The sequence below is a fragment of the Hypanus sabinus genome, chromosome 28, assembly GCF_030144855.1.
Source record: "Hypanus sabinus isolate sHypSab1 chromosome 28, sHypSab1.hap1, whole genome shotgun sequence".
NCBI classification, from domain to species: Eukaryota; Metazoa; Chordata; class Chondrichthyes; order Myliobatiformes; family Dasyatidae; genus Hypanus; species Hypanus sabinus.
The window spans coordinates 6,320,365-6,346,556 of NC_082733.1; the positions used below are offsets into that span (position 1 = coordinate 6,320,365).

General features: G+C 43.9%; 1 protein-coding gene across 3 annotated transcripts in view; it reads left to right on the plus strand.

The window, feature by feature from the left end:
* The first annotated feature begins 214 nt into the window (after positions 1–214).
* Positions 215–26,192, plus strand: part of cgnl1 (cingulin-like 1) — a 220,783-nt gene continuing 194,805 nt past the window's right edge. The window contains exons 1-2 of one of the 3 annotated variants that reach the window (XM_059952553.1): positions 215–451; positions 18,010–18,098. The gene's annotated coding sequence lies outside the window, so the exon portion shown is untranslated. The remainder of the gene's footprint in view (positions 452–18,009; positions 18,099–26,192) is intronic. The other 2 variants (XM_059952551.1, XM_059952552.1) reach the window with 2 other exon arrangements.

Sequence of the window (26,192 nt, forward strand, 5' to 3'; positions counted from 1 at the left end):
GAGGGTGGGTTTGGGGAAGACGGGGAGGGGAGAGGGTGGGGAAGGGAGAGTGTGGGGTTGGGGAAGACGGGGAGGGGAGAGGGTGGGGTTGGGGAAGATGGGGAAGGGAAAAGATGGGGCTGCAATCACATGCAACACGCGTGCTCTCCGCCGGTGTCGAAGCCGCGGGCACGCGCGCAACGCTGGCGTTGAAGCCCCAGGCGGGCACGCGCGCCGACGCCGAAGCCCCAGGCGGGCACGGCTCTGCAGTTGCTGTGACAGGGGCAGGTAGGAGCCCCAAGGTGCGACCAGTCTCGCCGGAGGAGGTGCGCCGGCTCTCGGTGGGTGGAGCCAGGATCCGGCCGTCCGCGGCTCGGGCGGGTTCCTGCGACTTGTTGCTGCCGGCGGTCGGTGGAGCTGGTTCGGCAGGAAGGGTCCGGAGCGGATGGTGCTGAGGCGTCTTCGAGCTGCTGTAAGCAGGTCTTCACTTAACACCAAAATGTCGCTGCTTGTCCGCTATGTCCCACGAGTCCTGCTGAAGGGTCTCGGCCCGAAACGCCCACTGGACTCTTGTCCGGAGGTGCTGCCTGGCCTGCTGGGTTCCTTCAGCATTGAGTGTGTGTGTTTGCAGTGGCTCCAATGCTGATTATTGCGCTGGTTCATAGTTTGAAAACGAGTCACTTTACCCGCGTGCTCTCTGCAAACTTGATTGATTTAGAAGTAGACACCAGTCACAATATAAATGTAGACTAATTAATGTTTGCAGCGTTTTAATCTAAAATGTAACCTCCTGAAAGCGGTTGGATGTGGTGACTACTGTACAGTGGAGGGGGGGGGGGGGGGGAGGCTCCATCTCGGCTGTAAGTGAACCCGGTAGAAATTGCAGGTACCGAGTATGGGGGGTGCGGGGGCTGTCAGAACACGTTCATGAACTCACAGTGTTCTGATTCCCCCCCCCCCCCGCTCCCGGGAATTGTCAAAAGACAGGATTTCATAAAACTCTATGTTCTCTGAATTATAAACAAATTTGGCTTAAATTGGTAAACCTGAGGTTTCTGTGAATGGTGCACGAGTGAACAGCGGTATTTCAGGTTACAAGTTCAAACAGAGCTTCTGGAAGGTTTGCTCGTTCATCCCGAGTCCGGAATGGGTTTAGCCAGTGTCTTTGTCCTGGGTCAGAGGCGGGTGATTCCCGTGTATGGGCGAGTTCAGGACTGAATATTCTTGCAATGCCCCACACAACCTGCTGATCCTGTATTTCAGGTATGCGTGGGAACGGCGGCTCCGGGGTGACTGTGCCAGGCGTGATGGGAGCAGGCAGTCTGTATATACGGCAGGGAACGGGGAGAGTGAACTGAAAGGAAACGGTTATTCAGGTCATCACCTGGGCAGTCCACTGGAATTGCTTCATTTGCAAGGATCTGTAGTTGTGACGTGTGAACATTTCCCCAAATCACATTGCCATCTGTGGAAGCTTTCTGTGCACCATCGGCCGCTGCTTTCCTCATCGCCGTGTCTGGCACCCGTGCACTGCAGTTGCAAAAGTTTCTGACGGTCCTTGATTCTAGGAAAAGTTTCCAGTCAGTGGGTTACTTCTCACTGGTAATTAAGAGCCAACAGTTTCACCAATCTCTTTCTATCAGTCCGACCCCTCTCTATCTCTCCCTCTCCGTCCCGTCCCCCCGCCACCCCTTCTGTCTCTCCCTCTGCGTTTCCCTCCCCCCCCCCGCCACCCCTTCTGTCTCTGGTCTGCCATCTCTCATCCCAGCTCTCAACACATTTGCCCCAGGATACTCGCCAACTCACTTCAATTCCCTCCTCCTCCCCCTCCAACTCTCCCCTCCCGTTTTCTCAGTCCTGTTCCCATCCCACTCCCCCGTTTTCTCATTCCTGCTCTTTCTCCTCTTAATCTCTCATTTTTTGTCGTCTCCTCTTCCACTCTTCTCCAGCATCCAGTTGCCATTAATGCCATGTGTTTGTTGTTTATTTTTACTTGATTTGCATCAGTGAAATTGCAGTGGAACCATCACCTGGATGAGAATTGCAACCAAGAGGCAGGTTGTGCAATTCTGTAGGAAGTTCACACATTGGCTGCTGTACTTGAAAATGTGAGGACAGGGATGGGGGACCCTGAGTAAATGGTTAGTATTTCCAGACACATCAGTAGCCTGAACAAATGACTGGGCAACTTGTACTGATACTTTTATGTGAAACTCACCTCAGAGAGACCAGGTTGACTCCGAGTTGTGTTTAGTAGCTTCTAGGTCTGCTGAAAACAGTGGGAAACATTTGAAGTTTAAAATGGAAACTTAATTGAACTCAGCAGTCAGCATATTAATGTGGTTTGTTTGTTCTAAAGCAGTTTGACATCCCTGACAACGTTGGTTAGGGTCTGGGATTTTACCTGATCCCTGTGCACAAGAGCTGTATTTTTACTCTTTCCAAGATTTCTTCAGTGTTACTGATATTTAACCGATTCTTTGATTCAAATACATTTGTGGAGTTGGGATCTTTTCCTTTTCAATAAACCCTTTCCCAAAGTTACCAACCAGTCCTAGGATTTAGTTTTGCTCTGTTGGTGTTGCACCATCATTTCCCACCAGCATTTTATACTGGCCATCTCCCCCCCCCCCCCGAGTCTTGACCCGAAAAGCTGACTGGAGATGCTGCCTGACCTGCCGAGTTCCTCCAGTGCTTTGTGTGTGGCTCCAGATTCCAGCATCTGCAGTCTTCTGGCTTCTTTCAGTGTGTCTGTTGTCCTTTGGAGCCTGCTTTGTCAGGGGGCCAGTGAATTGTGGTGGCTGTGGCTGTGTAAAGTGTTCCTTGTGTCTTTTTCTGAAGATTAAATGCTATGAAGTGGATCTTTATGCTTCTGCAGCCTGGGGTTATTGAAACAGCTTGGTCCTCGCTTTCTCATGTCAACCCACCCAGTCTAAGCTGGTTCTCAAAGTAATCCATACCTATTCCAATGTAACCTATTCTCTTGTATACCAACAATTCAATGCCCCTCCCCTGCACCAGCCTTCTATCAAAGTTCAAAATAAATTTATTATCACATACAACCCTGACGTTTATTTTCTTGCAGGCATACTTAATAAATCCGTAATGGAATAATAGCTGTAATAGAATCAATGAAAGGTCACACTGACCTGGGCGTCAACCAGTGTGCAAAAGACAACAAACTGTGCTAAAACAAAAAGGAGGAAATAATAATAAAATAGCAATAAATATTGAGAACATGAGAAGAAGAGCCCTTGAAAGTGAGTCCAAGGTTGTGGGAACAGTCCAGAATGGGGCACGTAAAGCTGAGTGAAGTTAACCCATTTGGTTCAGGAGCCCAATAGTTGAGGGGTAATAACTGTTACTGAACCTAGTGGTGTGGGGTTTGAGGCTCCTATACCACCTTCCTGATGGTAGCAGTGAGAAGAGGGCATGACTTGGGTGGTGGGTGTCCCTGATAATGGACGCTGCTTTCCTGCGACAGCACCCTGTGTAAGGTATGCTCAGTGGTGGTGGGAGGGCTTTACCCATGTTGGACTAGGCTGTATCCGCTATTTTTGGGAGGGTGTTCTGTTTAAGGGATTTAGTGTATCCATACCAGGCCATGATGCAACCAGTCAATGTACTCCATCGCACATCTGTAAAAGTTTGTGAAAGTTTTAGCTGACATGCTGAATCTTCGCAAACTCCTAAGAAAGTAGAGGCGCTGTTGCGCTTTCTTTGTAGTGGCACTTACGTGCATGCTGGACCCGGGACAGATCCTCTGAAGTTATAACAGAGGAAAGTTGCTGTCCCTTTGCACCTCTGATCTGCTGATGAGGACTGGCTCCTGGACCTCTGGTTTCCTTCTGAAGTAAATAATCAGCTCCTTGGTCTTGCTGACATTGAGTAAGAGGTGGTGGTTATGGCACCACGCTGCCAGATTTTCAGTCTCCCTCCTGTATCACCCAGCAATACCAGGCAGTTGTCTGGGTTGTGGAGGGAACAGGGGAAACCCGTCTGAGCAGAGGGAGAAAGTGCAAACTGCTCAGACAGAATCCTGGCTGAACTGAGGGATGTGTGGCATCAGCTCAAGATACGATTGGCTAATTTGGGGATCAAACCTATGGTCATCCATTCATTTTCAGTTGATCTTCTGATACATTTGTCAGGTAGGACTTCCACTGTATTAGCTCTGCTGTGAAAAGTGAGCAGTGTGTCCTGGTTTTATTATTCTCCTGCAATCCTGTGATTGAGAACCTTACTGCATTAAAGCTGGACTGTTAACATCAGCCTCAACTTGGTTGGAATTTGCATCAATCCTGAAGCTGCCTATGTCTTGCTGTAGTGGTACAGGACCAGGCAAAGCTGCAGCTGGAACATAATGTAAATGTCTGGTCACCTGATAGAAGGAAGGAAACTCAAAACACAATGGAAACACTCAGCAGGTCAGGCAGCATTAACTTTTCAGATCTGAGACCATGATTTTTTTTTTCTCTCAAACACTGCAGAGTGTTTTTACTAAAAATGTGAGCATCTGCAGTTTTCTCATTTTTACAACAAAAGAAAGGAATTACATTGAAGGTTCAACAGATTGTTTCCTGGGTTTGGGGAGAGGGGATTGTCAAAGCGACTTGGGTTTTTTATTCTCTCTAGAGAATAAGAGGAGATCCCACTGAACCAGATTTCTGATGGGGCTGTTAAGGTAGTTGTAGGGAAGACAGGTTAGAGCAGGGGTGGCAAACTTTTTGACTTGTGGGCCACAAAGGGTTCTAAAATTTGACAGGGGGGCCGGACCAGGAGCAGATGGACGGAGTGTTTTGGTAATACATCTCATAAGAGAAAATAAAATATCATGGGATAAGTAGAAAACATGTGCTTTAATTTCAACTGAAAATGAACAAATGCATTACAACAAAATATCTGTCTTTGAAGTCCCATGGTATTTAGTTATTTATTGAAATGACTTTTAAAACACTTAAAATTAAATGAATAAAATACAGCTTTTTTTAATAGTAACTTATTATTTTAAAGCACTGAAAATTCTGTTATCCTTCAAGATATTATCATCATCACTCTCCTCCTGACTGTCTTTATTTCAAAAACGGTAGGAGATGCAGGTCTACTTGGCCTGCTCCTTCTTATTCAATTGTCCCCTGTGCCAAAACTCAACAACGACCAGCACAAGGACAGAACAGTGACAGCGCGCCAGTATGCGGAGTGCGTTATTTGATCTGGAGCGCATTTTTTATTTTGAGAACGTACGTGCACCTGCGCACTACTCATGTCCATCACTTAACAGAAATGACATGTAACATGTAAGGCTTATTGAAAAAAATATTTTCAAATGCATTTTTTACATAACACAACGAAGAAACTTATTTTTAATTTCAGTGGGAACAGTGTTGTTGGTCTCCCTTTTTAGCCAGCGCATCAAAGTCTGGATTTAGTTTTGTTGTGGCGATTCTCATGATGGATCTGAGGTGTTGTTCAGTTAACTTGGATCTGTGGCTGGCTTTGCTGATGTTCATGACGCTGAACGCCTGTTCACACAAATAGGTCGAGCCGAACAAAGAGTAAAGTGCAAATGTGGAGTAATACGCTGCACCTCAACAAAGGTCAACGTATATAGAGTGCGTCATCTATTGGGAAAACGCCAGAATTGCGGGGAAAAAACGTTAACAAGGTTTATTAATATAATTTCATCAAGTTCTGCGGGCCGGATTAAAAAGATGATCCCACAGTCATAAATTTGAAATGGCAGGTTTTGTGTTAAATTAATTTTGAGAATAAAGTTACAAAATGAATATTTGTTTTGATTGGACGGGCACAGAGAGAAATGCATGTTAACTACTCACAATGTACAACACTTTGACAGATAACACTAAATAATCAATTCTTTTAGGCTATGAATGACCAATTATGGAAATTTTATCAAAAACAAGAGCACAGTTTGCTAGTTAATAGTGTTAACCTGCAGTTTATATTTCAGTTCCTGTGAGTGGATTTCCACATTTACATTTAATTTAATTTATTGGTGATTAAAGGGAAGTAGTGTTTCTGGATATGCTTGCTGTGGGCTTTATTACTCCTGGCAGTCGTCACTGCCCTGTGCTTTCAAATCTGCATTGAGACCAGAAAAAAGATCAAAAATTTGATTGCCATTAAATATGGTTATCAATCATGAGTATGTTTCAATATTATAGAATCTGCTTATTGGCTTTTAAACAAATAATTTGTATGCTTTAAGGTACAGTACTGTTGAACTGTGAGAGTGGTGCTCTCTTAAACAGAAGGCTATCCCAGACAGTTACATTGCCTGTGGGTAAATGCAGAACAGGTAATGTCTGGGTGAATCCTGCTAACTTTGTCTCTTTTCTTGAGTGGATACTTATGCTAATCATTGTTTACTGGGTATTGTCTTGCTATTTAACAGGGTGTAAGCCAGGCCTCTTCCAACACCCATCCCATATGGTCCTTGAGAAGGTGGTGAATCAGAATCAGGTTTAATATCACTGGCACAGGTCATGAAATTTGTTGTTTTGTGGTGGCGGTACATTACAATTCAAAATAATAAAAATACAAATTGCAGTTAAAAATATATTGAAATAAATTAAATAGTGCAAAAAGAAAGCAAAAAAATTGAGGTAGTGTTAGTGGTTTAATGTCCATTCAGAAATCTGATGGCAGAGGGGAGGAAGCTGTTGCTGAAACGTTGAGTATCTTCAGGCTCCTGTACCACGTGCTCGATGGTAGCAATGAGAAGAGGGCATATGCTGTTGATGATGGGGGTTCCTAATGATGGATGCCACCTTTTTGAGACGTTGCCTTTTGAAGATGTCCTCAAAGCTGGGGAGGCTAGTTCCCACGGCTGAGTGTGCAAATTTCTGATCCTGTGCAGTGGCCGCTCCATACCAGGTGGTGACGCAATCAGTTAGAATGCTTTCATGGTGCATCTGCAGAAATTTGTCAGAGTCTTTGGTGACGTGCCAATTCTCCTGAAACTCCTAATGAAATATAGTCACTTCTGTGCCTTCTTTGTAATTGCATCAGTATGTTGGGCCCAGGATAGATCTTCAGAGATGTTGACACCCAGGAACATGAAACTGCTCCTGATGAGGACTGGTGTGTGCTTGCTGAATTCCCCTTCCTCAGGTGCACAATCAGTTCCTTGGTCTTACTGACATTGAGTACAAATTTGTTGCTGTGGCACCACTCAACCACCTGATCTATCTCATTCCTGTACATCTCCTCACCTCCATTCTGCCAACAATTGTTGAATCATCGGCCAATTTATAGATGCCGGCCGAGCTGTGCTGCGGATATGGAAAGAGCAAAGCAGTGGCATGGCACACATCCTTGATTTGCACCAGTGTTGATTGTCAGTGGGGACGAGCTGTTTTTTTCTGATCCGCACTGACTGAGGTCTCTTGATGAAGAAGTCAAAGATTCAGTTGCAGAGGGAGATATGGAGGTCCAGGTTTTGGAGCTGTGGGTACGGTTGTGTTTATTGCTGTTGTCCAGGTGACCCAAGGCCGAGTGAAGAGCCAGTGAGATTGCAACTGCTGTGGCAGATTGCATCTGAGGTGGTTCAGCTGACTCTTCTGGCTTGATTGTCACTCTTTACAAGCAGCTGGGAGTCTCCAACTGCAGCAGTAAGGGACGGAAGATGTCCTTGAACAGTCTCCCCAGTTGGTTGGCACAGGTTTTCAGTGCCCTACCTGGTACACCATCAGGGTCTGGTGCCTCCTGAGGGTTCAACCTCTTGAAAGATCTTCTGTCATCGGCCTCCCAGACAGAAATCGCAGGCTCACCAGGTGTGGCAGGGGTTTGCACAGGTGTTGTTTTATTCTCCCTTTCAATGCAAGCGTAAAAGGTGTTGAGGTCATCATGCAGTGTCACAGCCATTTGTGATGTTAGGTTTCACTTCATAGGAAGTAATGGCTTGCACACCCTGTTCGAGTTAACCTGCGTCTGACTCCAATCGGAATTGCCTTTTCATTCTTAAAATAGTCTTCTGTAGGTCATACCTGCACTCCTTGCATAGTTCTGGATCACCAGTCTTGAATGCCGCAGATCTAGCCCTCAGCAGAGTACGAAACTCCTGGTTCATCCACAGTGGTTCGTCTCAGTATGTCCTGTATGCTCTCGAAGGCACACACTCAGCTACACAAGTCTTGATGAAGTCAGTGATGTGATAACTGTGTTGTATTCATTCAGGTTTGAAGTAGAATCCCTGAATATTCTCTTGTTCCCCAACCTGAAATAGTCGAGTGCTGTTCTGCCTCCCTTAACCATATCTCATGGTCCTCACCACTGGTGCTGCAGTCTTTAGTGTCTGCCTTTACGCTGGGAGCAGAAGTACAGCCAGGTGATCAGACTTTCCAAAGTGCACTGTAGGAGACTCGGTAAGCGTCCTTGCTGGTGGTATAATAGTGATCAAGTATGTTGGCTCCTCTGGTTCCACAGGTGGTAGTTCCATTGGTGGTAGTTGGTCTGGCCTGGTTGAACTCCCCCACAGTGACAGGAAGGCGTCAGGATGTGCTGTTTTGAGATTGCTGATCACGGTGCTCAGCCTGACGTAGGCCAGAGGTGATTTGTACACCACTACCAGAATGACGGTGGAAAACACCCTCATCACATAAAAAGGACAGCAGTCCCTGATGCCCCTCTGGTATTGCAATCTTGCTCTGAGGTCTGGAATTTTATTTTCCAGGATAGTCGGGAGTGGGATAGCCTCTGCTTTTCAGTCATGCTTGTAGCCCAGCAAGCCTGCCACACCTCTGATTTCTGAAAGAGGAACTGCACACATGACCTGAGTCTACTCCAGGGTCTGTCCATTTTGAGGATTGATGGAGTTTTTGAAACATCTTAAAATGTAGTTGCCTAACGCTGTACCCGTGGCTGCGAATGGATTTCAGCTGTAGTATTCTAAACGGGAATATTTAATGATTCCCATCAGAGCTGCGTGCAGGGCTTTGCCACTTAGTGGCGCCATCTTGTAACAGCCTTCAGCTTGGAGTGAGGTGACAACAAACCCAAACGGGAGCAGCAGTGAGACCCTCTTAGGAAAGCTGTAGTGAAGCTTCATGTTTTGCTGATGTATGTAACTGGCTGTCTGGTTTGCTGAGTCCTTTGTGTTTGTCTCTTATTCACCAGCTTGCCCTACTTGAGTTTTACACTCTGGAGGTTTGGACCGGTTTAGGGAAAGCATTATTGTTCTATGAATGACTCCTGAATCAGAATAGTGAGATTTCTGTGCCCTGTCACCACATAGATGGTTAGCACAAGTCCATCGATATGCATCCTGGTAGGCATGTGACAGGTACCAGTGCAGCCCACAGGGGGCAAAGTTGGGGGGGTGGGGGCATTGATGGGTGTAATACTGAGGCTTGGTCAGACTGGATCTGGAGTATTGTGAACAATTTCCAGCACTTTATCTGAGAATTACCTGCTGGCATTGGAGAGTTCCAGAGGAGTTTCACAAGAACTAAAAGGTTAATGTACGAGGAGCATTTGATGGCTCTGGGCCTGTACTCGTTGGAGTTTAGAAGAACGAGGGGAACTGATTGAATCCTGTAGAATATTGAAAGGCTTAGTGTTTCGATTCCCTCTGGTGACTGCAAGGAGTTTGTACGTTCTCCTTGTGACTGGGTTTCCTCCTGGTGGTCTGGCATTCTTTCCTCTGTCAGTCCAAAGATGTATGGTTAGGGTTAGTAAGTTGTGGGCATGCTTTGCTAGCAAAAATTGTGGGCTGCATCCAGCATAATCCTCACTGATTTGATTTGATACAAATAATAATGCACTATGTTTTGATGTTTGTGTGACAAATAAAGCTTATCTTTATCATCTTCTGTTACGTATCCAGTAACTGGATAACTTACCAGCAAAGATAGAGAAGTCCGTTGAAGTCTGATGTCACTATTTTCAAATGTTTTTATTTATAAAGGGACACAAAAGTAACGTTAATACAAACATGCAGATAATGCACATCGTGAATACTCAATCTAAAGCGCGGGTATAGTAATAATCATCATTAAGAAGTGAGCTCTACTGTTGTCTAGGGGTTAATAGATTGTCCGTTGGAAATATAAAAGTCACTCAGAAGGCTGCCGGCCTCAGCCCTTTGAAAATCGCTGGGTTTCACGTGGGGCGACCGAGAGAGAGAGATTGGGGAGAAGAGAAAGAACTTGCCGAGTCTTGATGAAGCTTCTGTGAAATCGGGGAAGCGTTGGTTCCCTCTCCCCGATGTTAGTTAAAAGCGGTTTTCTGTGATTCCAGCCACAAATTCCAATCCTGGAATCTAACGCATGTGGCTTCCTTCAGAATGGCTTCCCGCTGCTGCGGGATCACTCTCTCGTGTCTTCTTGATGCATCTGAAGGGGCTGTCCCCCTGAGACTCTCCTTTATACTTCCTCACGGGGTCGCAGGTGTCAATCAGGTTGGGATGATGCAATCTCTCTCTCAACCAGCCCACCTTGCCCGAGGGCTTTTTACGTGGTCTCCATGAGACAATAGTCGCTGTCGTCTTATTCTGCATTCCGGGTGGGACGTGCAATTCGGCACATTTCTCTCTCTCTCTCTCTCCTACTGGGTCTACTGACCCCCCCCCCCCTTCGACGGGTGCTCTTGAGATTCTCACAAAGGAGGGGGCTGGGATCATAACACTTCATAATAATATAGTGGGAGAGTTCAGGACCAGTGGGCACACTGTCAGAATACAAGGACATCCCTTTAGAACAGATAATGAGGAGGAATTTCTTTAGCCAGAGGGTGGTGAATCTGTGGAATTCATTGCCACAGGTGGTTTATTGGATATATTTAGACTTGAGGTTGATAGATTCTTGATTTTTATTTACTGAGGAATAGGCCCTTTCGATCCTTCGAGCGGTGCCACCCAGCAACCCCATCTAACCCTGACCCAATCACAGGACAATTTACAATGACCAATTAAGCTTTGGACTGTGGTAGGAAACCCACGTACAATCCTTACAGACAAGCAGCGGGAATTAGTAATGGCAACAGGCATTACAGGGAGAAGGCAGGAAATTGGGTTTGAGAGGGAAAATAAATTGGTCATTCTCAAAGAGTAGTTGTCTTCAGTATCAGTGGGCATCTTCAGTACCACTGGTTTGTGGAATGAGGCTGGCCTGCTCTGGAATCTGATGTGGCTGTGGATCAAATGCAGATATTATGTCCATTGCTACTGGTTGTTTTCAAAAGCTCCGGAAGTTGTTCTCCCTTCACCTTGAGTGAGGATTTAAGTTTAGGTCTCCTTCATGGCTTTTTGCCAATAATTATAATGCAAATTTGTTTTGTGTTCATTGTGTTTACTTCAGATCAAGTATAAAGATGTGTGATGTGGCCAAAAACAGCCTCTTGTAGCACAAAAGGAAAATTTTACAGGGTCAAAAGTAGAGTTGGATTGAAAGTAGCTATTGTATTCCAGTGAATATTGTTTTTGCAAAGATTAAAGCAAATGCATTACTCATCCATATTGTTTGAGTTTCCTTTACAAGTCGAGGGAAGTGGTTATATGTTTTTCTAATGGATTTGGCAGTAGGCTTTGCTGTAGTTGCCATTTCATTTACCATTCACGTACACAGAAGCTCGCTTACATAGTTTATAGAATTATACTGTGCTCACCAGGATTGTGCACCAGATTTACATCTTTTATAACTGCATACATGGCCGTTAATTGTTGAGTAATGACTAAAAAGAGTAAGTGCAAACTTAATCTTCAAAGTCTGGACCAAGCAAGATGTGATTCATCATCTTTGGATTTGATGGTTATCTCAGCTTTTGCACCCGCTTTTGTACCAGTTTACACAGTCACAAAGGGCCAAACCTTTGTTCTATGTCTAAGTATACTATTGTTCAGGATCTTTGTACATTATGATTTTTGGGGAATGATTCATTTTTTATCCAGCTTTTAAGCATTTACTTTCAATTTTGTTGAGCTGTGTTCTCAATTGAGTTTCTTTAGTTGCTAATTGAGATTGGTTTTAGTTTAATGTTCTCTTTCAGGTTTTTGTTGGTAATCTACGCTGTGTGACTGGAGGTGGTCACTTTATCTTAATTATGTATTAATTATTAGGTACACAAAACACTATTGAGCAATAATTAGATTTCAATTGTTTAAAATTTGATTGTAGACAATCACAGGGAATCCATGTGTAAACCCAACATGAAGAACAATCGTATTTCCATGTGTTAGAGGAGAACACTTGTGGACGTACTTGAGGATGTTGCTTCATTAAAAGATAAGCTTTGAAGTACATAATGCCCCTGATGTTACTGCATGTGTAACAGTGAGGCCATTGGACTCACTGTCATTATGGAATAAGTCGTGCATTAGGATTCTGGGCATTGCTGTTCCTGTAGCTCTCCTTTATACAAGCTTTACTACACCAGTCATGTAAATGTTCACCACTCGGCCTCCTTCACCCAAGGGAACACAAGCCCACCCTCTGATCATGTGCCTTCTCAAGACGAATTGTTCAGACTGTGTTTGTAGATCATTGCTCAAGGAAGGATAGGCACGTAGATATTTTTTTCACCATTGAATCAGTTCTCTTGTGAATGCTGACTTCTGTTGCTGATGATAAAACTTCAACTTGATGTACACAAGTGGTGTAGGCTGTTTTTTATAGACACTGGCTATACTCAGGGACACCTTGCCCGAACACTCAAGTTACTATTTCGTGTTTGTATCGGATTTCCTGCAGACTGTGACACAATAGTAATCTGGAACATGATTCTGGCTGGATTATCTCTCCCTGACAGTGTGCAGGAATTCTGTGCTCTGGATGTTTCTGAAAGGGTTCCATTGCTCACACTCAAGCATGCTCATTCTCCAAAAGGGCCTCAGCTGAATCTGGAAGACAGACCTTGACTTTCAGATGGTGTGGGGGCTCAAATATTCAATAAACATCCACATCTGCAGAGCACTGGCATCTGGCACATCCCTGCCCCCAGCTTTGCCAGCTGTCAAAACATTTCTGACTTTCAAGCTGCCCTCTTCTTCCAGCATCCCTGTAAACTCTTGTACCGGGTAAAAGTGCAGATTTTAAAATGCAGGTCAATTATGGAAAACATTTTGAAAATTTCTCCAAACACTTTAAATGATCTGAAGCTATCTAGGGTTAATATAGTGTCTGGATCTCAAAAGGCAGTGTAATTGCATAGCTGCAGACAAGGCCTAGAGATGTGATGGTATTGTGTTTGCTGACCGTGAAGTTCCAAACTCAAACAAAAACTTTAAACTGTATCGGATATAAATAGTCATGAGTACTCCCACTAAAGGGAGATTATACTGTAACTACCCAATATTCAAAGACTAGTTCATTTCCCTGTTTATTATCCATTGTGAATTTACCTGCCAATACCCACTATTCGAGTGGTGGGTTCCCTCTCCCTACCAAGGGGAAGATATTACTAGCTAATAGTTCATTTATTTTCACTGATACACATTTAAATCCACACAACACTCTTGAACACATTTATAACTCAGAGGATTTCTATCTTGAACATTTCCAAAGATTAAGGATTTTTAAAATTGGTATAATTTCTGTAAAAAGACATACCAAAATACAGATGAATTAGTCATCCGTTGCAGAAACCAAAGCTGGAGAAATGGATTGTAGTTCACCCTGTGTTACTTCCATGTTTCTTCTAGCTGCTTTTTTTTAACTCAGTACTAACAAGCCTGAACTGCTTTCTACATTTATATCCTTCCTCATCCTCTTGGGTAACTTCACACACAAGTGATATTTCCTCAGATATCCTTTTAACACAAATGGTCTAAAAGCATCTTTTTCATCTCAGCTTCCTCCAATTAATACTGTAAAGCTAAAGTCCTCAAGCACGTTCACACACAGCTTTTGATATGCTATGTGATATTATCCATCTGTTCTACAAGCTTCCTTGAACTAAGCAATTAAGAGTCAGCTTGTCTGTTTGAAGCAACCCAAATTAAACAACGCATTGCCTTGTACTACACAATGAAGCAAGTGCAGTGACTAGAATCTGCTTTCTCAAAGAGTGTCTGGAAAACTATTCTATAGAGAGTGCTTATTTAACTTCAAAGTGATTACTGCTTTCTAGTTACATTTCAAGAACGGATGACTAAGTTCCATTTCGACCAGAAATTAAACAAAGCAATATAATTAAATTTTATTCACAGTTGTTCATGATCTTTCAAACAGCAGCTGCTGTTTTTTAAAAAGCAAGCTTAACAAACATGAGACAGAAGCACACTGGCCTAGGACAGTGAATATCCATCACCCCCCCCCCCCCACCCCCGTTCCTGCTAAGCAAAGATTTCTAACAAAGCTTCTCTCTACCAATATCAGCTTCGAGATCAAGATTCCTCTCAGAAACAAACTATCACTCTTCCATTATTTCTAACAAGAGAAAAATCTGCAGATGCTGGAAGTTCAAGCAACTCACACAAAATGCTGGAGGAACTCAGTGGGCCAGGCAGTATTTATGGAAAAGAGTAAGCAGTTGACGTTTCAGACCAAGACCCTTCGTCTGTGTAGCGGAGGAAAAGTCGGGGAGTGATACTGGTGTAGACTTGGAACATAGACTGTTTAACATAGTCGACAAAAAGGCTGGCATACCCGCGACCCATGTGCGCGCCCATGACTATGTCTTAGCTTGGAGGAAGTAGGAGGAGCTGAAGGAGAAATTATTGAGAGTGAGGACCAATTCCGTCAGCTGAAGGAGAGTGGTGGTGGAGGGGAATGGGCTGGGTCTGCTGTCTATAAAAAAGCTGAGAGCTTTAAGGCCCTCCTGACAGGGAAAGAAAAGTGTATAGAGACAGTCAGGGCCAGGGAACTTAAAGTCATTGATTGTGTGAAGTGTCACGGATGTAGGCAGGAAGGGACTGAACCGGGGGGGGGGGGGGGGGAGGGATGTACAACAAAGTCAGGGTATACCGATATGAGTTCGGTAGGGCAGAACAGGCAGATACAATGGGTCTACCTGGACAGGCAGGTTCGTGGATCTTGAGTTAGAGGTAGAAATGGGATGTGGAGTAAGGGAACTATGAGCTTGCAGGCACCAGAGTTAATAAGGTCAGTGATGGTGCGGAAGACAATGACCTGAGCTCCTTAGTGGGGTCCTGTCTGAGGGGTAAGTAAGAGGAGTGTCTGAGAGTTGTTGCCTGACCTCAGCGAGGTAGGGGTCAGCCCGCCAGACCATTGGAGCATCCTCCCCCCCCCCCCCCCCATCTGTGGGTTTGAAGGTGAGACTAGGATTAGTGTGGAGAGTGGAGAGCGTTCACAAGGAGTGAGGTTGGAATTGAGAGAAGAGTGAGGAAGTCAAGACAGTTGATGTCTCATTGGCAGTTAGCAATGAAAAGATCCAGAGAAGACAACAGACCAGAGCAGGGTGTCCTGGAAGAAGGGAAGTGTTGAAGATGGGAGAAGGGGTCGTTGGTGTGGGCTGAAGTGTCTTTATGAACCCTGTAACTGGGTGTCTTACCAGCAAAGATAGGAGTAGCCCTTGAAGTCTGAGGATACTATTTTAAACAGTATTTATTAGTAAAAATACACAGAAATAATATCAATGCAAATATACAGATAATATACGTCATCAATACTAAACCTAAAAGTGTGGGTATAATAATAAGCAATAAGAAATGAGCTCTGTCGTTGTCTAGGGGATAATGAGTTGTCTGATGGAAATCAGTTCAGTTCATACAGGCTGCAGTCATTGTTGATCACTGTGTTGCAATTGTTGGAGAGAGAGAGAGAGAGAGAGAGAGAGAGAGAGAGAGAAACTTGCCGACTTTCCTTTTACAATCTTGATCCGTATCCATCCTTTAGCTAGACCATTCCGTGGAGGACTCGTCACCTAGGCAAGGGTGGACACACACACAAGCCCCCACCTGCCTCGTAGCGTCTCTCTTGGTGCGTCTGAGGGGTGTTCCCCAGACCCTCCTTTTATCCCCACCCACGGGGTCTCAGATGTCAATCAGGTTGGGATGATGCAATCCCCCAACCAGACCACTCTGGTTGCCCCCTGAGGGGTTTCAATGAATAGTACAGTACTCAATACACAATTCCTTCTCTGAGACAATAGCAGTAATCAGTGGTTCCGTTCCACTTTTGTTAGAAGGAGACATTCCACTTTTGTGTATTCCTGTGTTGTCAATAACAACTGCCTTTTCTGTTATCCTGCTTCTCTCTCTCATTACTGACATGCTGTGTATCTCTCTCATTTCCTGGGTATCAGACCCGAAATAATAGCGAGTTTGCAATTCTCAAAAAGGTGGGGGGGGGGGTGGGCATTGGCGATTCTGTACCCTTCTGCCCATCAGAGTTGCTCCTCATTCGTAACATAGGCACAGATACGAAGGTGTAGAAGAGCCACAGCAGGTGTGGAACTCACTGAGGTGTGGGTGCAGGGGGTGTTTCGAACCCCGTAACTGGGTCACTTACCAGCAAAGATGGAGAGGTCCGTTGAAGCTTGATGATAATGATTTTTAACAGTATTTATTAGTAAAAATACACAAAAATAATATCCATGTAAACATACAGATAATATACGTCGTCAATACTAAATCTAAAAGTGCGGGTATAATAATAATCAATAAGAAATAAGCTCTATCGTTGTCTAGGGGATAATGTATTATCTGATGGAAATATAAAAGTCACTCAGTTCATGCAGACTGCAGCCTTTGGGGACCGCTGGGTTTGCAATGGTTGGAGAGAGAGAGAGATTTTTAGAAACTTGCTGGCTTTCCTTTTATGATTTCGATCCGTCAGAGTCTCGTTGGTGTGGCCGTTCACTTGTGGCTTCTCCTTTAGCTAAGCCGTTCTTCTGTGGCGAGCCCGCCAATCCCAGGCAAGGGAAGGATGCACACGAGCCCCCACCGGCTGTCGCTATTAAACGCTGTCACGGGATTTCTAGCGTTTCTCCTGGTGCGTCTAAAGGGGTTGTTCCCCAGACCCTCTTTTATCCTTACTCACGGGGTCTCAGATGTCAATCAGGTTGGGATGATGCAATCCCTCAACCAGCCCACTCTGGTCGTACCCTGAGGGGCTTCAATGAATAGTACAGTACTCAATACACAATTCTGTCTCCAAGAGACAATAGCCGTTATCAATGGTTTTGTTTTGCTGAGGCCAGGACACATTCCAAACCTTGTGGATTCTCTCTCATTTCCTGGATCCCAGACTCGAATTAATAGCGATCTTGCGATTCTCAAAAAGGAGGGGGCTACTTTGTACCCTTCGGCCCCTCAGAGTTGTGGCACATTCGTAACAGGGACAAAGGTAAGACCCTTACTGAGGACAGAATGTTCTGCGTCAGAGAGGGGAAGGTCAGAGGGAATAGTGAATACCTGGCACAAATGAGAGCTGAGAAGCAGTAAAAAAACACATTTACAAAGCACATTCTATAAAATCTCAAGAACTGTACTAGGGGAAAACAGAAATTTTAAACCAAAAGGAGAAATTGATATTCATGCCATTAGGTTAGAGGCTAGCCAGACAGAATGTGTTGTTCCTTCACTCTGAGTGTGGCCTTAACATGGCATAAGAGGAGGCCATGTACTGACATGTTGAAATGTGAATGGGAATCTTAATCTACAGGACTACACTTACCCATGATGCAATATCCAAACAGCTGAGTAAAAAATGTCACCTCATCTTTCTGTGGGATTTTGTTCTTAAGCCAGTTATTCATGAGAGATGCATCCCTTCAAGATGAGATCAGAAGCATTCAAACAGATACACAACATTAATTCTCAGGACTAGGAAAATGAGAGGAACAAGGATACCCTGATCAGGGCCGTCCCTCTCTTTACTCTTCCAGGATTGAAGAATAGCTGGAAGGTGAGTATGAGGCAAGGAATAGTAAAGCAGTCATATGAGAAATAACCAGCAGAAGTGCAGGTTAGGCATAGGAGTTTAACAGAGTGTTGAGAGTGGAGCGTTATACAAACAACAGAAGTTAAACTTCCATCCTTTCGAAGTTCACAGTGCAATTATTATCAAAATATTTATACTCTATACAGCCTCAAGATTTGTCTCCTTACAGGCAGCCACAAAGGAAAAGAAACCCAATAGAATCCATTGAAAAAGACCATCAAACACCAAGTGTGCAAAAAAATCGTGCAAACAACAGAGGTAAGCAAATAACATTCAGAAGTGAAGTTTGCGAAGGTGAGTCCACAGCCATGAGGCCAGTTGTCACTGCAGCCATTCCAGGAGCCCGTTAGTTGCAGGCCACAGCCTCAGTTCAGCACAGAGATGAGCAAACCTCACTGAGCAGCTGAATGCTGGCTCATCCCTTGACTCTGGCCCCAAGCCCCTCACCATTTCAATCTGGCCTAGAGCTTAAGTCAGTCAAACATCACTTGTTCCTTGCTCTCTGGTCTGGGTCCTGCCATCTTGACTTTTCTTTGCCTCACCTTGCCTCTGAGCTGCCTCTTGGAATCGGCAAAACAAAGGTCCAGGTCCCACCACCTCAATTTGGCCTGTAACCACCACACCACAACCTTCATGTGCCTTGAAGACTTCAGTTCACAACGCAAAAATGCAAGGTGTTACAAAAACTCAGCTCTGAAAGGGAAGTTACAAGCTATTGATTGCAGTGACGGTTGTCCAGAAAAAGTGTGATGAATAGAGTAGTTAGTAGATCTGTTTGCTGCCAGTAAGGCATCGCTGTGTTTCACCAGCACCATCCTAAACCAGAGGTTTCAGTGGCTAGGGGAATTGTCCATTGGAAAATAACAAAAACATCTTTAACCCAATTTAAAGATATGCCAATCCACCCAGAAAATATTCACTGTTGTGGAACCTAAATTTGCAACTGCTTGAAAGGTCTTAACTATAGTTTCAGCTGGAGTGTTAAGCCAGTCAGGCTCAGTGTGAGTCTGCAAAGTAAACGCGTAAAAGAACATGCCTCACTTGTCTGATTGTGTCTTCTACTCTTGTAATGTATAGAGAAATATTTGTTTAATTTGCCCAAGTTTCTTCTAGTTATTGTTGATGAATAGCAAGTCCTTCTAGAACATTCCTGTTGCATTCATTATAAATCGTTCCTTAAATCTGGACTTGCGTTTCTGTGTTGAGATATGCAACATACTGTAGGCTAAATCATCTAATTATTCCAGGAGTCATTTCCTTTATAAACCTTAAAAAGTGGGTTATCTTCTTGTAACAATACATCTGAAAATTTTGCGTCACCGGTAATTTCTACCTTCTGAGTGAAGCAAAGATTCACGTCATTGCTATTATGAGAGTGAGCATTGTCAAGTCATGGCTGTACACGCAGTTTTGCTGTAACGTTTAAAATGAATGAAAGTTGTTTAGGGCTGAATTGTTTTTTCTTTCTCTTCCTGTGACAACACCATGCAACTAATTACACAGCAATAATCCAGGGCTTCTCTTTGTATCTAACATTATCTGTGTAACTTCAACATTTAGTATTATCAATTGGTCACCGACAGCAAAATTTATTATAGGCTTGCTTTCCCCCTTTTCCAACTTGTAGTCAAAGTCTATCTGAAATATAATTGAATTCACGAGGACACTGATAATTCTGGAGTAATTTTCGTTGCAGGATGTTGTTTACACTGTAACGTGAGCTATTCACCAATGATTTCAGACAAATAAATCTGCAGAGATACAATAGTCCAAGGGACTAAAACCTGTGACAAGTTAATTGGCCTTACCAATTTCAGTTGACCACAGAGGGAAGCATTTTTGTTTTATTTTAGCTTCTGCTTCAGTGCATCTTTCCATCTTCCCATACAAACATCTGGATCGAGGGCTTTGCTGAACCATTTAGAAAATAACCTAGAATTGCAAAACAATTGTCCTGTTACTTTGGCATGTAATAATGAAGTGAGTGATATCATGTTCTCATGAGTGGGATCAGTTAATTACATAAGTGTCAATATTATTCAAGTGTAAGTGGATTCATGTCAGGGGATTCCTTCATTAGTTCACCTTCAAAATCAGTTTTGTTAGGGTGTTATTCAAGCAATTTTTTGTCTTCCCATCTGCCTATGTTCATTTCATCTGCAGTGCAGCCACAGTGAATGTTTAAGTGGAAAAGAACAATTGCTTTGTCAGAGTCAAGATTTAAGGGGCTCCAATATGTTAGTTCATACATGACCAAAAGGAAAGGGCCATTTAGTGATATTTAAATTAGATTCAACATTGCTCTCAGGTCCCCTTAATCTACTATTCTCCAGCCAGAGGAAACTACTTCCGTAGTAAAGGGGACTTAGTCTGTGAAAAAGCAAATGGTAAGTAAGGCAGCACTAAATAATATTATTATAGGCACAAGTACTAAAAGTAAAACACAGCAAAAGCAGCATTTCTTCCTGAAGTTGGAGTCTGTCTCACTTTGAAAACAATACTGCTTTCTGGGTGTAACATAGAAACATAGAAAATAGGTGCAGTAGTAGGCCATTCGGCCCTTTGAGCCTGCACCGCCATTCAGTATGATCATGGCTGATCATCCAACTCAGAACCCTGTACCTGCTTTCTCTCCATACCCCCTGATCCCTTTAGCCACAAGGGCCATATCTAACTTCCTCTTAAATATAGCCAATGAACTGGCCTCAACTGTTTCCTGTGGCAGGGAATTCCACAGCTTCAGCACTCTCTGTGTGAAGAAGTTTTTCCTCATCTCGATCCTAAAAGGCTTCCCCATTATCCTTAAACTGTGACCCCTCGTTCTGGACTTCCCCAACATCGGAAACAATCTCCCTGAATCTAGCCTGTCCAATCCCTTTAGAATTTTATACGTTTCAATAAGATCCCCCCTCAATCTTCTAAATTCCAGTGAGTATAAGCCTAGTCGATCCAGTCTTTCTTCATATGAAAGTCCTGCCATCCCAGGAATCAATCTGGTGAACCTTCTCTGTACTCCCTCCATGGCAAGAATGTCTTTCCTCAGATTAGAGGATCAAAACTGCACACAATATTCTAGGTGTGGTCTCACCAAGACCTTGTACAACTGCGGTAGAACCTCCCTGCTCCTGTACTCAAATCTTTTTGCTATGAATGCCAACATACCATTTGCCTTTTTCACTGCCTGCTGTACCTGCATGCCCACCTTCAATGACTGGTGTTCAATGACACCCAGGTCTCGTTGCATCTCCCCTTTTCCTAATTGGCCACTGTTTAGATAATAATCTGTTTTCCTGTTCTTGCAACCAAAGTGGATAACCTCACATTTATCCACATTAAATTGCATCTGCCATGAATTTGCCCACTCACCTAACCTATCCAAGTCACCCTGCATCCTCTTAGCATCCTCCTCACAGCTAACACCGCTGCCCAGCTTCGTGTCGTCCGCAAACTTGGAGATGCTGTATTTAATTCCCTCGTCTAAATCATTAATATATATTGTAAACAACTGGGGTCCCAGCACTGAGCCTTGCGGTACCCCACTAGTCACTGCCTGCCATTCTGAAAAGGTCTCGTTTTCTCCCACTCTTTGCTTCCTGTCTGCCAACCAATTCTCTATCCACATCAATACCATACCCCCAACACCGTGTGCTTTAAGTTTGCACACTAATCTCCTGTGTGGGACCTTGTCAAAAGCCTTTTGAATATCTAAATATACCACATCCACTGGCTCTCTCCTATCCACTCTACTAGTTACATCTTCAAAAAATTCTATAAGATTCGTCAGATATGATTTTCCTTTCACAAATCATGTTGACTTTGTCTGATGATTTCACCTCTTTCCAAATGTGCTGTTATCACATCTTTGATAACCGACTCTAGCATTTTCCCCACCACTGATGTCAGACTAACCAGTCTATAATTCCCTGTTTTCTCTCTCCCAACTTTTTTAAAAAGTGGAGTTACATTAGCCACCCTCCAATCCTCAGGAACTAATCCAGAATCTAAGGAGTTTTGAAAAATTATCATTAATGTATCCACTATTTCTTGGGCTACTCCCTTAAGCACTCTGGGATGCAGACCATCTGGCCCCAGGGATTTATCTGCCTTTAATCCCTTCAATTTACTTAACACCACTTACCTACTAACATATATTTCCCTCAGTTCCTCCATCTCACTAGACCCTCGGTCCCTTACTATTCCCGGAAGATTATTTATGTCCTCCTTAGTGAAGACAGAACCAAAGTAGTTATTCAATTGGTCTGCCATGTCTTTGTTCCCTAAGATCAATTCACCTGTTTCTGACTGTAAAGGACCTACATTTGTCTTGACCAATCTTTTTCTTTTCACATATCTATAAAAGCTTTTACAGTCAGTTTTTATGTTCCCTGCCAGCTTTCTCTCATAATCTTTTTTTCCTTTTCCTAATTAAGCCTTTTCTCCTCCTCTGCTGGTCTCTGAATTTCTCCCAGTCCTCAGGTGTTTGCTAATTTATATGTTTCTTCTTTGGACTTGACACTATCCCTTGTCAGCCATGGGTGCACTACCTTCCCTGGTTTATTCTTTTGCCAAACTGGGATGAACAATTGTTGTAGTTCATCCATGCGATCTTTAAATGCTTGCCATTGCATATCCACCGTCAACCCTTTAAGTATCATTTGCCAGTCTATCTTAGCTAATTCACATCTCATACCTTCAAAGTTACCCTTCTTTAAGTTCAGAACCTTTGTTTCTGAATTAACTATGTCACTCTCCATCTTAATGAAGAATTCCACCATTTTATGGTCACTCTTACCCAAGGGGCCTTGCACGACAAGATTGCTAACTAACTCTTCCTCATTGCTCAATACCCAATCTAGAATGGCCTGCTCTCTAGTTGGTTCCTCGACATGTTGGTTCAGAAAACCATCCCGCACACATTCCAAGAAATCCTCTTCCTCAGCACCCTTACCAATTTGGTTCACCCAATCTATGTGTAGATCGAAGTCACCCATTATAACTACTGTTCCTTTATTGCACGCATTTCTAATTTCTTGTTTAATGCCATCCCCAACCTCACTACTACTGTTAGGTGGCCTGTACATAACTCCCTCCAGCATTTTCTGCCCCTTAGTGTTATGCAACTCTACCCATATCGATTCCACATCCTCCAGGCTAATGTCCTTCCTTTCTATTGCGTTAATCTACTCTCTAACCAGCAATACTACCCCACCTCCTTTTCTTTCCTGTCTATCCCTCCTGAATATTGAATATCCCTGGACATTGAGCTCCCATCCTTGGTCACCCTGGAGCCATGTCTCTGTGATCCCAACTATATCATATTCATTAATAACTATCTGCACATTCAATTCATCCACCTTGTTACGAATGCTCCTCGCATCGACACACAAAACCTTCAGGCTTGTTTTTACAACACTCTTAGCCCTTATACAATTATGTTGAAAAGTGGCTCTTTTTGTTTTTTGTCCTGGATTTGCCTGCCTGCCGCTTTTACTTTTCACCTTACTACTATTTGCTTCTACCCTCATTTTACACCCCTCTGTCTCTCTGCACTTGTTCCCATCCCCCTGCCACATTAATTTAAAGCCTCTGAACAGCAGTAGCAAATGCTTCCCCTAGGACATTGGTTCCAGTCCAGCCCAGGTGTAGATCATCCTGTTTATACCGGTCCCACCTGCCCCAGAACTGGTTCCAATGCCCTAGAAATTTGAATCCCTCCCCCTTGCACCAGTTTTCAAGCCACGTATTCATCTGAAATATCCTCCTATTTCTACTCTGACTAGCACGTGGCACTGGTAGTAATCCAGCGATTATTACCTTTGTGGTCCTTCTAACTCCCTAGATTCACCTTGTAGGACCTCGTCCCGTTTTTTTACCTATATCGTTGGTACCTATGTGCACCACGACCACTGGCTGTTCACCCTCCCATTCCAGAATGTCCTGCAGCCGCTCAGAGACCTCCTTGACCCTTGCACCAGGGAGGCAACATACCATCCTGGAGTCTCGTTTGCGGCCGCAGAAGCACCTATCTATTCCCCTTACAATTGAATCCCCTATCACTATAGCTCTCCCACTCCTTTTCCTTCCCTCCTGTGCCGCAGAGCCACCCATGGTGCAATGAACTCGGCTGCTGCTGCCTTCCCCTGATGAGACATCTCCCCCAACAGTATCCAAAACAGTATATCTGTTTAGGAGGGAGATGATCTCGGGGGACTCCTGCACTACCTGCCGACTGCTACGCTGTCCAGTGGCCACCCCTTCCCTTTCTGCCTGTGTAGCCTTTACCTGCGGTGTGGCCAACTCACTGAACGTGCTATTCATGACTTTCTCAGCATCGCAGATGCTCCAGTATGAATCCAATCGCAGCTCCAGACGCTCAATGCGGTCTGCCAGAAGCTGCAGTTGGACACACTTCCTGCACACATAGTCGTCAGGGACACTGGAAGTATCCCTGATTTCCCACATGCTGCAGGATGAACAAACCATGGGGCCGATCTCAACTGCCATGACCTACCCAATACTTGCCTCAACTTTTGAAACTTCCTCCTTTGAAAGGAACTTACCCGGCCTTACCTCACTTGGAGTGAAGCTCATCCTCTGCCTCTTCTCATCGAAGCCTCTCGAGTCAAAGCCTCAAATCTCCACTCCTTCACTGGCCCACTCACTCACTGGCCGCTCTGCTTGAGGTAACCCTCTATTTATTTGTTTGAGCTTTTCAGACTGCTTGGTCACCTGACCTCGATTGCCCAATCAGCTGCTTTCTGCTGAGTCTGAGCTATTCAAATCTTGACTAACTTGATTGCACAGTCCAACTGCCAAAACTGCCAGAATCTCTCGAGTCAAAGCCTCAAATCTCCACTCCTTCACTGGCCCACTCACTCACTGGCCGCTTTCCTGGGCAATGTATCTGTGCAATCTTCTTCAAGTCAACAGGAATTTTTTTGCTGCTTTTCAGATCTTGTCTTGTGTTTTATCTTGTGTGTCACCATCTTACTCATGGTGGACCGGCCTGTTGTTTCTGTGGGAACCCATATATCAGAATAATATAGGCATTCCACACATTCTGGGAGGAAAAACCCAGCTGGGGCAGTTTTGATGTTATCTATGGAGATAGTTTTACTTACAGTCCTGTTTCACCTCCCAGTCTAACTTTCCACAATCCTATCATTGATAACCTGGGTTATGAGACCACAGTTTCTATCTAGGATGGAATCTAGGGTTGAAATTATATTTATGGAATTTCTTTTCTTGGACCCATTCCCTTTCTTTGGTCTCCATACTGTCTTGTCGGGTTCTTTTTCTTTTACTTAAACTCTCTCAATACCTTGAGGAAAGCTGTCTCAGGTGTTGGCATTGGTAGGCCAGAGTTCAGGGGTGATCAGGGGTATATTTAGGGGTATATTGTACATTAAGAAATAATGTGTAATATTCTTGTGTACTCCTGTTTTTGGAATTGGTACTTTGTTTATGGACAGTTCCACCTCATGGATTAGTATAACCTACTTTGCCTCCAGAGCCGATCAGTTTTGCTAGTCCTAGCGTAACCTCTTGATTCCTTTGCTCCACCATGCTACTCGATTGCAGCTGGAAAGGAGTGCTGTACTCCACTTGTGTGCTTGTTCATTCACACATAGCTGAAAGCCTTTGCCACTGAAGGAAGACCCTCAATGAGCAGGTATGCAGACAGGGGTGCCAGAAAATGGAGTTTTGTAGTGTTGTAAGTGTTGTGACGAGGTGGGGGGATGCTCACTACAAGAAGTTGTGAAGATTAACTATGTATATCCCATACAGAGATGATATATCCCAAGAATATACTTAATTATTCGGACTCCAATAAGATGGGTTGCCAGAAATGGGCCTATGCAATAAATTTCCACACCTGCATTGGTGCAGTGGTTTTGTTTGTCTTGTACAGTCAAAGGTGGTCTTGTGTCTGCTGCTAGATTATCGGCCAGACATTCCTTAGTAAATGCAATGAATGATTTGCAATCACTCAACATACAAGGCGACCAGTATAACGTAGCTAATTTTCCATGAGTGGTTTGTCTGCCACCATGATTGCATCCAAATCCTTCGTGGGCCTCTCAAATCAGTGCTTCCTACTTGTGGGCAGGAGGTATTCGTTTCTTATCTTTTTTAGGGCAGGAGACCCAAAACCTTACCTTCACCATCAGTTTCATATTTACACCTTGTTTGAAATCCTTTTGAAATGGTTTAGTAGTATCTAGGAGAATTCTTAAAACATCATCCTGATTATTTTTTATTTGTCACTATCAAACCCCAGCCTCCCTAACTGTAGGAAGGTCCATCCTGACAGCGTGCTTTACTTGTTTATTCCTTAGTTTGTTACCATAG